Raw genomic sequence first — 12,441 nt, 5'->3', positions numbered from 1 at the left:
CTTTGAGTGTTTAGCTTTATCAATGACATGTACTTTACAAATGTTTTAGAGATCCTACCAGTCTTTGAAAACATCCTTGTTCCTTGTTCCAGTTCCAGTTTTATGTATATATTCTGCCTTGCACCTGATTATTCCAACATCTGATGGGTGGCCTTGGGAAACTAATTCTCATATTGATTGTTTTTGCTGATTGTCTCCCCTTGTAGCTGATTTCTTCATTATTGTGTAAATTTAGATCATGAGCTCATGTTTAGCTAAACAGCTGACATTGTAAAAGGCTTAAGTGTGAACGCTCGTAAGCTTCAGGAGAAAGTCGGCAAAGATTTTTTTGTGTCCCTCCGATGAGTTGCCCGCAAGGACCCCATTTTTTAGAAGTGTTGGTCCAATACTCCCTCTAGAGGCAGGGGATTCAGACAGGGCTGCTTTGCAACCCCCGATCTGGGGGAGCGGCTGTGGTCGACCTGTGGTCAGGGCAGGAGCCTCTCCGCGTTGGTCCCAGTGACCCATCTGCCTGCGAACTTCGGTCACGTGGCAGGAAGGTACGATGCCCAGTCCTATGGTTAGCTGTGCAGCGAGGTGTACTGCGAGGACACGTTCCACACACACTTCAACAAAGAGGGCGGCCTGAGTGGAAATGTGAGTGTTTGGGAAGCTGTGCAGACAAAGAAGGCGCCCTTTGGCCTGGGCCAAATGCTTGTGACACTCCCCTGGTCCTGCCGGGCTCTGAGGGCCCTGCCCTGGGCCCCCTGCTCCCCTGCCCTTTGTTCAGTCACAGCAGAGATGGCCACACCCACTCCCTCAGTGAGGGCAGTGTTCCAACCTCCTTCAGCCCCACCCCCTCTCCGCAGGTTACCATGGACTACCGATGCTGCATTCTGAGGCCAGGGCGTTCCAAGAATGCCAAGGGCAGACATGATGACCTTCAATGATTTCCTCTTGTGTCAGTTTTGGTCAACTTTAGGAGCTAGGAAATGGTCCCCTTTACAGAAATGTTCAAATTTACTGGCATTTCATATATTCTCTGCTATAACATTGTCCTGATTCTTTCTGTATATTCTTTACATATGTTTATGTTTTCCTTAATCAAAGTGTGTCTTTTAAATCTTTTCAAAGAATATTCTTTGGACTTACTAAATCACCTCAATTTTATACGTTTTCTGTTGTATTAAGTTCTGCTCATATCTTTATTTATATTTTTTCTATGTTCTCAGGGTTTGTTGTTTGGATCATCTGATGTCAATTAAAACACTTGGTTATTCATTTTAATAAATCTTTTTACTTATAAAGATTTGAACTTTTGAAGATTCCAGCTTACTTGTAAGTTTCTAAGGGTCAGGTCCTGTCCATTGTTGCTGGCCTAAGGCTTAGTTCACCATATAGCAATGTATATATTGACATATTTTCCCCTCGACTTTCTGTGATTCCCTACATCTCACCTTTCTTTGCAGACAAGCCATTTGAAATACCCTTCACTTATTTCACAGCCAATAAGTCTTTGAAATAATGTGTATTTTTGAGAGAAATCTTCTTATATCATTAGGCAGAAAATCTGACCTGCCATAGTTTTCAAAACAGCATAATTTCACTCTTCTCAATGATTAATCTGTTGTATTACACAACCTTTGAGTATTTAGCTTTATCAATGACATGTACTTTACAAATGTTTTAGAGATCCTACCAGTCTTTGAAAACATCCTTGTTCCTTGTTCCAGTTCCAGTTTTATGTATATATTCTGCCTTGCACCTGATTATTCCAACATCTGATGGGTGGCCTTGGGAAACTAATTCTCATATTGATTGTTTTTGCTGATTGTCTCCCCTTGTAGCTGATTTCTTCATTATTGTGTAAATTTAGATCATGAGCTCATGTTTAGCTAAACAGCTGACATTGTAAAAGGCTTAAGTGTGAACGCTCGTAAGCTTCAGGAGAAAGTCGGCAAAGATTTTTTTGTGTCCCTCCGATGAGTTGCCCGCAAGGACCCCATTTTTTAGAAGTGTTGGTCCAATACTCCCTCTAGAGGCAGGGGATTCAGACAGGGCTGCTTTGCAACCCCCGATCTGGGGCAGCGGCTGTGGTCGACCTGTGGTCAGGGCAGGAGCCTCTCCGCGTTGGTCCCAGTGACCCATCTGCCTGCGAACTTCGGTCACCTGGCAGGAAGGTACGATGCCCAGTCCTATGGTTAGCTGTGCAGCGAGGTGTACTGCGAGGACACGTTCCACACACACTTCAACAAAGAGGGCGGCCTGAGTGGAAATGTGAGTGTTTGGGAAGCTGTGCAGACAAAGAAGGCGCCCTTTGGCCTGGGCCAAATGCTTGTGACACTCCCCTGGTCCTGCCGGGCTCTGAGGGCCCTGCCCTGGGCCCCCTGCTCCCCTGCCCTTTGTTCAGTCACAGCAGAGATGGCCACACCCACTCCCTCAGTGAGGGCAGTGTTCCAACCTCCTTCAGCCCCACCCCCTCTCCGCAGGTTACCATGGACTACCGATGCTGCATTCTGAGGCCAGGGCGTTCCAAGAATGCCAAGGGCAGACATGATGACCTTCAATGATTTCCTCTTGTGTCAGTTTTGGTCAACTTTAGGAGCTAGGAAATGGTCCCCTTTACAGAAATGTTCAAATTTACTGGCATTTCATATATTCTCTGCTATAACATTGTCCTGATTCTTTCTGTATATTCTTTACATATGTTTATGTTTTCCTTAATCAAAGTGTGTCTTTTAAATCTTTTCAAAGAATATTCTTTGGACTTACTAAATCACCTCAATTTTATACGTTTTCTGTTCTATTCAGTTCTGCTCATATCTTTATTTATATTTTTTCTATGTTCTCAGGGTTTGTTGTTTTGATCATCTGATGTCAATTAAAACACTTGGTTATTCATTTTAATAAATCTTTTTACTTATAAAGATTTGAACTTTTGAAGATTCCAGCTTACTTGTAAGTTTCTAAGGGTCAGGTCCTGTCCATTGTTGCTGGCCTAAGGCTTAGTTCACCATATAGCAATGTATATATTGACATATTTTCCCCTCGACTTTCTGTGATTCCCTACATCTCACCTTTCTTTGCAGACAAGCCATTTGAAATACCCTTCACTTATTTCACAGCCAATAAGTCTTTGAAATAATGTGTATTTTTGAGAGAAATCTTCTTATATCATTAGGCAGAAAATCTGACCTGCCATAGTTTTCAAAACAGCATAATTTCACTCTTCTCAATGATTAATCTGTTGTATTACACAACCTTTGAGTATTTAGCTTTATCAATGACATGTACTTTACAAATGTTTTAGAGATCCTACCAGTCTTTGAAAACATCCTTGTTCCTTGTTCCAGTTCCAGTTTTATGTATATATTCTGCCTTGCACCTGATTATTCCAACATCTGATGGGTGGCCTTGGGAAACTAATTCTCATATTGATTGTTTTTGCTGATTGTCTCCCCTTGTAGCTGATTTCTTCATTATTGTGTAAATTTAGATCATGAGCTCATGTTTAGCTAAACAGCTGACATTGTAAAAGGCTTAAGTGTGAACGCTCGTAAGCTTCAGGAGAAAGTCGGCAAAGATTTTTTTGTGTCCCTCCGATGAGTTGCCCGCAAGGACCCCATTTTTTAGAAGTGTTGGTCCAATACTCCCTCTAGAGGCAGGGGATTCAGACAGGGCTGCTTTGCAACCCCCGATCTGGGGCAGCGGCAGTGGTCGACCTGTGGTCAGGGCAGGAGCCTCTCCGCGTTGGTCCCAGTGACCCATCTGCCTGCGAACTTCCGTCACCTGGCAGGAAGGGACGATGCCCAGTCCTATGGTTAGCTGTGCAGCGAGGTGTACTGTGAGGACACGTTCCACACACACTTCAACAAAGAGGGCGGCCTGAGTGGAAATGTGAGTGTTTGGGAAGCTGTGCAGACAAAGAAGGCGCCCTTTGGCTTGGGCCAAATGCTTGTGACACTCCCCTGGTCCTGCCGGGCTCTGAGGGCCCTGCCCTGGGCCCCCTGCTCCCCTGCCCTTTGTTCAGTCACAGCAGAGATGGCCACACCCACTCCCTCAGTGAGGGCAGTGTTCCAACCTCCTTCAGCCCCACCCCCTCTCCGCAGGTTACCATGGACTACCGATGCTGCATTCTGAGGCCAGGGCGTTCCAAGAATGCCAAGGGCAGACATGATGACCTTCAATGATTTCCTCTTGTGTCAGTTTTGGTCAACTTTAGGAACTAGGAAATGGTCCCCTTTACAGAAATGTTCAAATTTACTGGCATTTCATATATTCTCTGCTATAACATTGTCCTGATTCTTTCTGTATATTCTTTACATATGTTTATGTTTTCCTTAATCAAAGTGTGTCTTTTAAATCTTTTCAAAGAATATTCTTTGGACTTACTAAATCACCTCAATTTTATACGTTTTCTGTTGTATTAAGTTCTGCTCATATCTTTATTTATATTTTTTCTATGTTCTCAGGGTTTGTTGTTTTGATCATCTGATGTCAATTAAAACACTTGGTTATTCATTTTAATAAATCTTTTTACTTATAAAGATTTGAACTTTTGAAGATTCCAGCTTACTTGTAAGTTTCTAAGGGTCAGGTCCTCTCCATTGTTGCTGGCCTAAGGCTTAGTTCACCATATAGCAATGTATATATTGACATATTTTCCCCTCGACTTTCTGTGATTCCCTACATCTCACCTTTCTTTGTAGGCAAGCCATTTGAAATACCCTTAACTTATTTCACAGCCAATAAGTCTTTGAAATAATGTGTATTTTTGAGAGAAATCTTCTTATATCATTAGGCAGAAAATCTGACCTGCCATAGTTTTCAAAACAGCATAATTTCACTCTTTTCAATGATTAGTCTCTTGTATTACACAACCTTGGGTATTTAGCTTTATCAATGACATGTACTTTACAAATGTTTTAGAGATCCTACCAGTCTTTGAAAACATCCTTGTTGCTTGTTTCAGTTCCAGTTTTATGTATATTTTCTGCCTTGCACCTGATTATTCCAACATCTGATGGATGGCCTTGGGAAACTAATTCTCATATTGATTGTTTTCGCTGCTTGTCTCCACTTGTAGCTGATTTGTTCATTATTGTGTAAATTTAGATCATGAGCTCATGTTTAGCAAAACAGCTGACATTGTTACAGCTTAAGTGTGAACGCTCATAAGCTTCAGGAGAAAGTCGGCAAAGAATTATTTGTGTCCCTCCGATGAGTTTCCCGAAAGGACCCCATTTTTTAGAAGTGTTGGTCCAATACTCCCTCTAGAGGCAGGGGATTCAGACAGGGCTGCTTTGCGGCCCCCGATCTGGGGCAGCGGCTGTGGTCGACCTGTGGTCAGGGCAGGAGCCTCTCCGCGTTGGTCCCAGGGACCCATCTGCCTGCGAACTTCGGTCACCTGGCAGGAAGGTACGATGCCCAGTCCTATGGTTAGCTGTGCAGCGAGGTGTACTGCGAGGACACGTTCCACACACACTTCAACAAAGAGGGCGGCCTGAGTGGAAAGGTGAGTGTTTGGGAAGCTGTGCGGACAAAGAAGGCGCCCTTTGGCCTGGGCCAAATGCTTGTGACACACCCCTGGGCCTGCCGGGCTCTGAGGGCCCTGCCCTGGGCCCCCTGCTCCCCTGCCCTTTGTTCAGTCACAGCAGAGATGGCCACACCCACTCCCTCAGTGAGGGCAGTGTTCCAACCTCCTTCAACCCCACCCCCTCTCCGCAGGTTACCATGGACTACCGATGCTGCATTCTGAGGCCAGGGCGTTCCAAGAATGCCAAGGGCAGACATGATGACCTTCAATGATTTCCTCTTGTGTCAGTTTTGGTCAACTTTAGGAGCTAGGAAATGGTCCCCTTTACAGAAATGTTCAAATTTACTGGCATTTCATATATTCTCTGCTATAACATTGTCCTGATTCTTTCTGTATATTCTTTACATATGTTTATGTTTTCCTTAATCAAAGTGTGTCTTTTAAATCTTTTCAAAGAATATTCTTTGGACTTACTAAATCACCTCAATTTTATACGTTTTCTGTTGTATTAAGTTCTGCTCATATCTTTATTTATATTTTTTCTATGTTCTCAGGGTTTGTTGTTTTGATCATCTGATGTCAATTAAAACACTTGGTTATTCATTTTTTTTTTTTTTTTTTTTTTTTTTGCGGTACGTGGGCCTCTCACTGTTGTGGCCTCTCCCGTTGCGGAGCACAGGCTCCGGACGCGCAGGCTCAGCGGCCATGGCTCATGGGCCCAGCCGCTCCGCGGCATGTGGGATCTTCCCAGACCGGGGCACGAACCCGTGTCTCCTGCATCAGCAGGCGGACTCTCAACCACTGCGCCACCAGGGAAGCCCGGTTATTCATTTTAATAAATCTTTTTATTTAGAAAGATTTGAACTTTTGAAGATACCAGCTTACTTGTAAGTTTCTAAGGGTCAGGTCCTCTCCATTGTTGCTGGCCTAACGCTTAGTTCACCATATAGCAATGTATATATTGACATATTTTCCCCTCGACTTTCTGTGATTCCCTACATCTCACCTTTCTTTGCAGACAAGCCATTTGAAATACCCTTCACTTATTTCACAGCCAATAAGTCTTTGAAATAATGTGTATTTTTGAGAGAAATCTTCTTATATCATTAGGCAGAAAATCTGACCTGCCATAGTTTTCAAAACAGCATAATTTCACTCTTCTCAATGATTAATCTGTTGTATTACACAACCTTTGAGTATTTAGCTTTATCAATGACATGTACTTTACAAATGTTTTAGAGATCCTACCAGTCTTTGAAAACATCCTTGTTCCTTGTTCCAGTTCCAGTTTTATGTATATTTTCTGCCTTGCACCTGATTATTCCAACATCTGATGGGTGGCCTTGCGAAACTAATTCTCATATTGATTGTTTTTGCTGATTGTCTCCCCTTGTAGCTGATTTCTTCATTATTGTGTAAATTTAGATCATGAGCTCATGTTTAGCTAAACAGCTGACATTGTAAAAGGCTTAAGTGTGAACGCTCGTAAGCTTCAGGAGAAAGTCGGCAAAGATTTTTTTGTGTCCCTCCGATGAGTTGCCCGCAAGGACCCCATTTTTTAGAAGTGTTGGTCCAATACTCCCTCTAGAGGCAGGGGATTCAGACAGGGCTGCTTTGCAACCCCCGATCTGGGGCAGCGGCTGTGGTCGACCTGTGGTCAGGGCAGGAGCCTCTCCGCGTTGGTCCCAGTGACCCATCTGCCTGCGAACTTCGGTCACCTGGCAGGAAGGTACGATGTCCAGTCCTATGGTTAGCTGTGCAGCGAGGTGTACTGCGAGGACACGTTCCACACACACTTCAACAAAGAGGGCGGCCTGAGTGGAAATGTGAGTGTTTGGGAAGCTGTGCGGACAAAGAAGGCGCCCTTTGGCCTGGGCCAAATGCTTGTGACACTCCCCTGTTCCTGCCGGGCTCTGAGGGCCCTGCCCTGGGCCCCCTGCTCCCCAGCCCTTTGTTCAGTCACAGCAGAGATGGCCACACCCACTCCCTCAGTGAGGGCAGTGTTCCAACCTCCTTCAGCCCCACCCCCTCTCCGCAGGTTACCATGGACTACCGATGCTGCATTCTGAGGGCAGGGCGTTCCAAGAATGCCAAGGGCAGACATGATGACCTTCAATGATTTCCTCTTGTGTCAGTTTTGGTCAACTTTAGGAGCTAGGAAATGGTCCCCTTTACAGAAATGTTCAAATTTACTGGCATTTCATATATTCTCTGCTATAACATTGTCCTGATTCTTTCTGTATATTCTTTACATATGTTTATGTTTTCCTTAATCAAAGTGTGTCTTTTAAATCTTTTCAAAAAATATTCTTTGGACTTACTAAATCACCTCATTTTATACGTTTTCTGTTTTATTCAGTTCTGCTCATATCTTTATTTATATTTTTTCTATGTTCTCAGGGTTTGTTGTTTTGATCATCTGATGTCAATTAAAACACTTGGTTATTCATTTTAATAAATCTTTTTACTTATAAAGATTTGAACTTTTGAAGATTCCAGCTTACTTGTAAGTTTCTAAGGGTCAGGTCCTCTCCATTGTTGCTGGCCTAAGGCTTAGTTCACCATATAGCAATGTATATATTGACATATTTTCCCCTCGACTTTCTGTGATTCCCTACATCTCACCTTTCTTTGCAGACAAGCCATTTGAAATACCCTTCACTTATTTCACAGCCAATAAGTCTTTGAAATAATGTGTATTTTTGAGAGAAATCTTCTTATATCATTAGGCAGAAAATCTGACCTGCCATAGTTTTCAAAACAGCATAATTTCACTCTTCTCAATGATTAATCTGTTGTATTACACAACCTTTGAGTATTTAGCTTTATCAATGACATGTACTTTACAAATGTTTTAGAGATCCTACCAGTCTTTGAAAACATCCTTGTTCCTTGTTCCAGTTCCAGTTTTATGTATATATTCTGCCTTGCACCTGATTATTCCAACATCTGATGGGTGGCCTTGGGAAACTAATTCTCATATTGATTGTTTTTGCTGATTGTCTCCCCTTGTAGCTGATTTCTTCATTATTGTGTAAATTTAGATCATGAGCTCATGTTTAGCTAAACAGCTGACATTGTAAAAGGCTTAAGTGTGAACGCTCGTAAGCTTCAGGAGAAAGTCGGCAAAGATTTTTTTGTGTCCCTCCGATGAGTTGCCAGCAAGGACCCCATTTTTTAGAAGTGTTGGTCCAATACTCCCTCTAGAGGCAGGGGATTCAGACAGGGCTGCTTTGCAACCCCCGATCTGGGGCAGCGGCTGTGGTCGACCTGTGGTCAGGGCAGGAGCCTCTCCGCGCTGGTCCCAGTGACCCATCTGCCTGCGAACTTCGGTCACCTGGCAGGAAGGTACGATGCCCAGTCCTATGGTTAGCTGTGCAGCGAGGTGTACTGCGAGGACACGTTCCACACACACTTCCACAAAGAGGGCGGCCTGAGTGGAAATGTGAGTGTTTGGGAAGCTGTGCAGACAAAGAAGGCGCCCTTTGGCCTGGGCCAAATGCTTGTGACACTCCCCTGGTCCTGCCGGGCTCTGAGGGCCCTGCCCTGGGCCCCCTGCTCCCCTGCCCTTTGTTCAGTCACAGCAGAGATGGCCACACCCACTCCCTCAGTGAGGGCAGTGTTCCAACCTCCTTCAGCCCCACCCCCTCTCCGCAGGTTACCATGGACTACCGATGCTGCATTCTGAGGCCAGGGCGTTCCAAGAATGCCAAGGGCAGACATGATGACCTTCAATGATTTCCTCTTGTGTCAGTTTTGGTCAACTTTAGGAGCTAGGAAATGGTCCCCTTTACAGAAATGTTCAAATTTACTGGCATTTCATATATTCTCTGCTATAACATTGTCCTGATTCTTTCTGTATATTCTTTACATATGTTTATGTTTTCCTTAATCAAAGTGTGTCTTTTAAATCTTTTCAAAGAATATTCTTTGGACTTACTAAATCACCTCAATTTTATACGTTTTCTGTTGTATTAAGTTCTGCTCATATCTTTATTTATATTTTTTCTATGTTCTCAGGGTTTGTTGTTTTGATCATCTGATGTCAATTAAAACACTTGGTTATTCATTTTAATAAATCTTTTTACTTATAAAGATTTGAACTTTTGAAGATTCCAGCTTACTTGTAAGTTTCTAAGGGTCAGGTCCTCTCCATTGTTGCTGGCCTAAGGCTTAGTTCACCATATAGCAATGTATATATTGACATATTTTCCCCTCGACTTTCTGTGATTCCCTACATCTCACCTTTCTTTGTAGGCAAGCCATTTGAAATACCCTTAACTTATTTCACAGCCAATAAGTCTTTGAAATAATGTGTATTTTTGAGAGAAATCTTCTTATATCATTAGGCAGAAAATCTGACCTGCCATAGTTTTCAAAACAGCATAATTTCACTCTTCTCAATGATTAATCTGTTGTATTACACAACCTTTGAGTATTTAGCTTTATCAATGACATGTACTTTACAAATGTTTTAGAGATCCTACCAGTCTTTGAAAACATCCTTGTTCCTTGTTCCAGTTCCAGTTTTATGTATATATTCTGCCTTGCACCTGATTATTCCAACATCTGATGGGTGGCCTTGGGAAACTAATTCTCATATTGATTGTTTTTGCTGATTGTCTCCCCTTGTAGCTGATTTCTTCATTATTGTGTAAATTTAGATCATGAGCTCATGTTTAGCTAAACAGCTGACATTGTAAAAGGCTTAAGTGTGAACGCTCGTAAGCTTCAGGAGAAAGTCGGCAAAGATTTTTTTGTGTCCCTCCGATGAGTTGCCCGCAAGGACCCCATTTTTTAGAAGTGTTGGTCCAATACTCCCTCTAGAGGCAGGGGATTCAGACAGGGCTGCTTTGCAACCCCCGATCTGGGGCAGCGGCTGTGGTCGACCTGTGGTCAGGGCAGGAGCCTCTCCGCGTTGGTCCCAGTGACCCATCTGCCTGCGAACTTCGGTCACCTGGCAGGAAGGTACGATGCCCAGTCCTATGGTTAGCTGTGCAGCGAGGTGTACTGCGAGGACACGTTCCACACACACTTCAACAAAGAGGGCGGCCTGAGTGGAAATGTGAGTGTTTGGGAAGCTGTGCAGACAAAGAAGGCGCCCTTTGGCCTGGGCCAAATGCTTGTGACACTCCCCTGGTCCTGCCGGGCTCTGAGGGCCCTGCCCTGGGCCCCCTGCTCCCCTGCCCTTTGTTCAGTCACAGCAGAGATGGCCACACCCACTCCCTCAGTGAGGGCAGTGTTCCAACCTCCTTCAACCCCACCCCCTCTCCGCAGGTTACCATGGACTACCGATGCTGCATTCTGAGGCCAGGGCGTTCCAAGAATGCCAAGGGCAGACATGATGACCTTCAATGATTTCCTCTTGTGTCAGTTTTGGTCAACTTTAGGAGCTAGGAAATGGTCCCCTTTACAGAAATGTTCAAATTTACTGGCATTTCATATATTCTCTGCTATAACATTGTCCTGATTCTTTCTGTATATTCTTTACATATGTTTATGTTTTCCTTAATCAAAGTGTGTGTTTTAAATCTTTTCAAAGAATATTCTTTGGACTTACTAAATCACCTCAATTTTATACGTTTTCTGTTGTATTCAGTTCTGCTCATATCTTTATTTATATTTTTTCTATGTTCTCAGGGTTTGTTGTTTTGATCATCTGATGTCAATTAAAACACTTGGTTATTCATTTTAATAAATCTTTTTACTTATAAAGATTTGAACTTTTGAAGATTCCAGCTTACTTGTAAGTTTCTAAGGGTCAGGTCCTCTCCATTGTTGCTGGCCTAAGGCTTAGTTCACCATATAGCAATGTATATATTGACATATTTTCCCCTCGACTTTCTGTGATTCCCTACATCTCACCTTTCTTTGCAGACAAGCCATTTGAAATACCCTTCACTTATTTCACAGCCAATAAGTCTTTGAAATAATGTGTATTTTTGAGAGAAATCTTCTTATATCATTAGGCAGAAAATCTGACCTGCCATAGTTTTCAAAACAGCATAATTTCACTCTTCTCAATGATTAATCTGTTGTATTACACAACCTTTGAGTATTTAGCTTTATCAATGACATGTACTTTACAAATGTTTTAGAGATCCTACCAGTCTTTGAAAACATCCTTGTTCCTTGTTCCAGTTCCAGTTTTATGTATATATTCTGCCTTGCACCTGATTATTCCAACATCTGATGGGTGGCCTTGGGAAACTAATTCTCATATTGATTGTTTTTGCTGATTGTCTCCCCTTGTAGCTGATTTCTTCATTATTGTGTAAATTTAGATCATGAGCTCATGTTTAGCTAAACAGCTGACATTGTAAAAGGCTTAAGTGTGAACGCTCGTAAGCTTCAGGAGAAAGTCGGCAAAGATTTTTTTGTGTCCCTCCGATGAGTTGCCCGCAAGGACCCCATTTTTTAGAAGTGTTGGTCCAATACTCCCTCTAGAGGCAGGGGATTCAGACAGGGCTGCTTTGCAACCCCCGATCTGGGGCAGCGGCAGTGGTCGACCTGTGGTCAGGGCAGGAGCCTCTCCGCGTTGGTCCCAGTGACCCATCTGCCTGCGAACTTCCGTCACCTGGCAGGAAGGGACGATGCCCAGTCCTATGGTTAGCTGTGCAGCGAGGTGTACTGTGAGGACACGTTCCACACACACTTCAACAAAGAGGGCGGCCTGAGTGGAAATGTGAGTGTTTGGGAAGCTGTGCAGACAAAGAAGGCGCCCTTTGGCCTGGGCCAAATGCTTGTGACACTCCCCTGGTCCTGCCGGGCTCTGAGGGCCCTGCCCTGGGCCCCCTGCTCCCCTGCCCTTTGTTCAGTCACAGCAGAGATGGCCACACCCACTCCCTCAGTGAGGGCAGTGTTCCAACCTCCTTCAGCCCCACCCCCTCTCCGCAGGTTACCATGGACTACCGATGCTGCATTCT

This window comes from Hyperoodon ampullatus (genome assembly GCF_949752795.1).
Source record: "Hyperoodon ampullatus genome assembly, chromosome: 6".
Classification (NCBI taxonomy): domain Eukaryota; kingdom Metazoa; phylum Chordata; class Mammalia; order Artiodactyla; family Ziphiidae; genus Hyperoodon; species Hyperoodon ampullatus.
Note: the sequence above shows the minus strand (reverse complement) of the source record.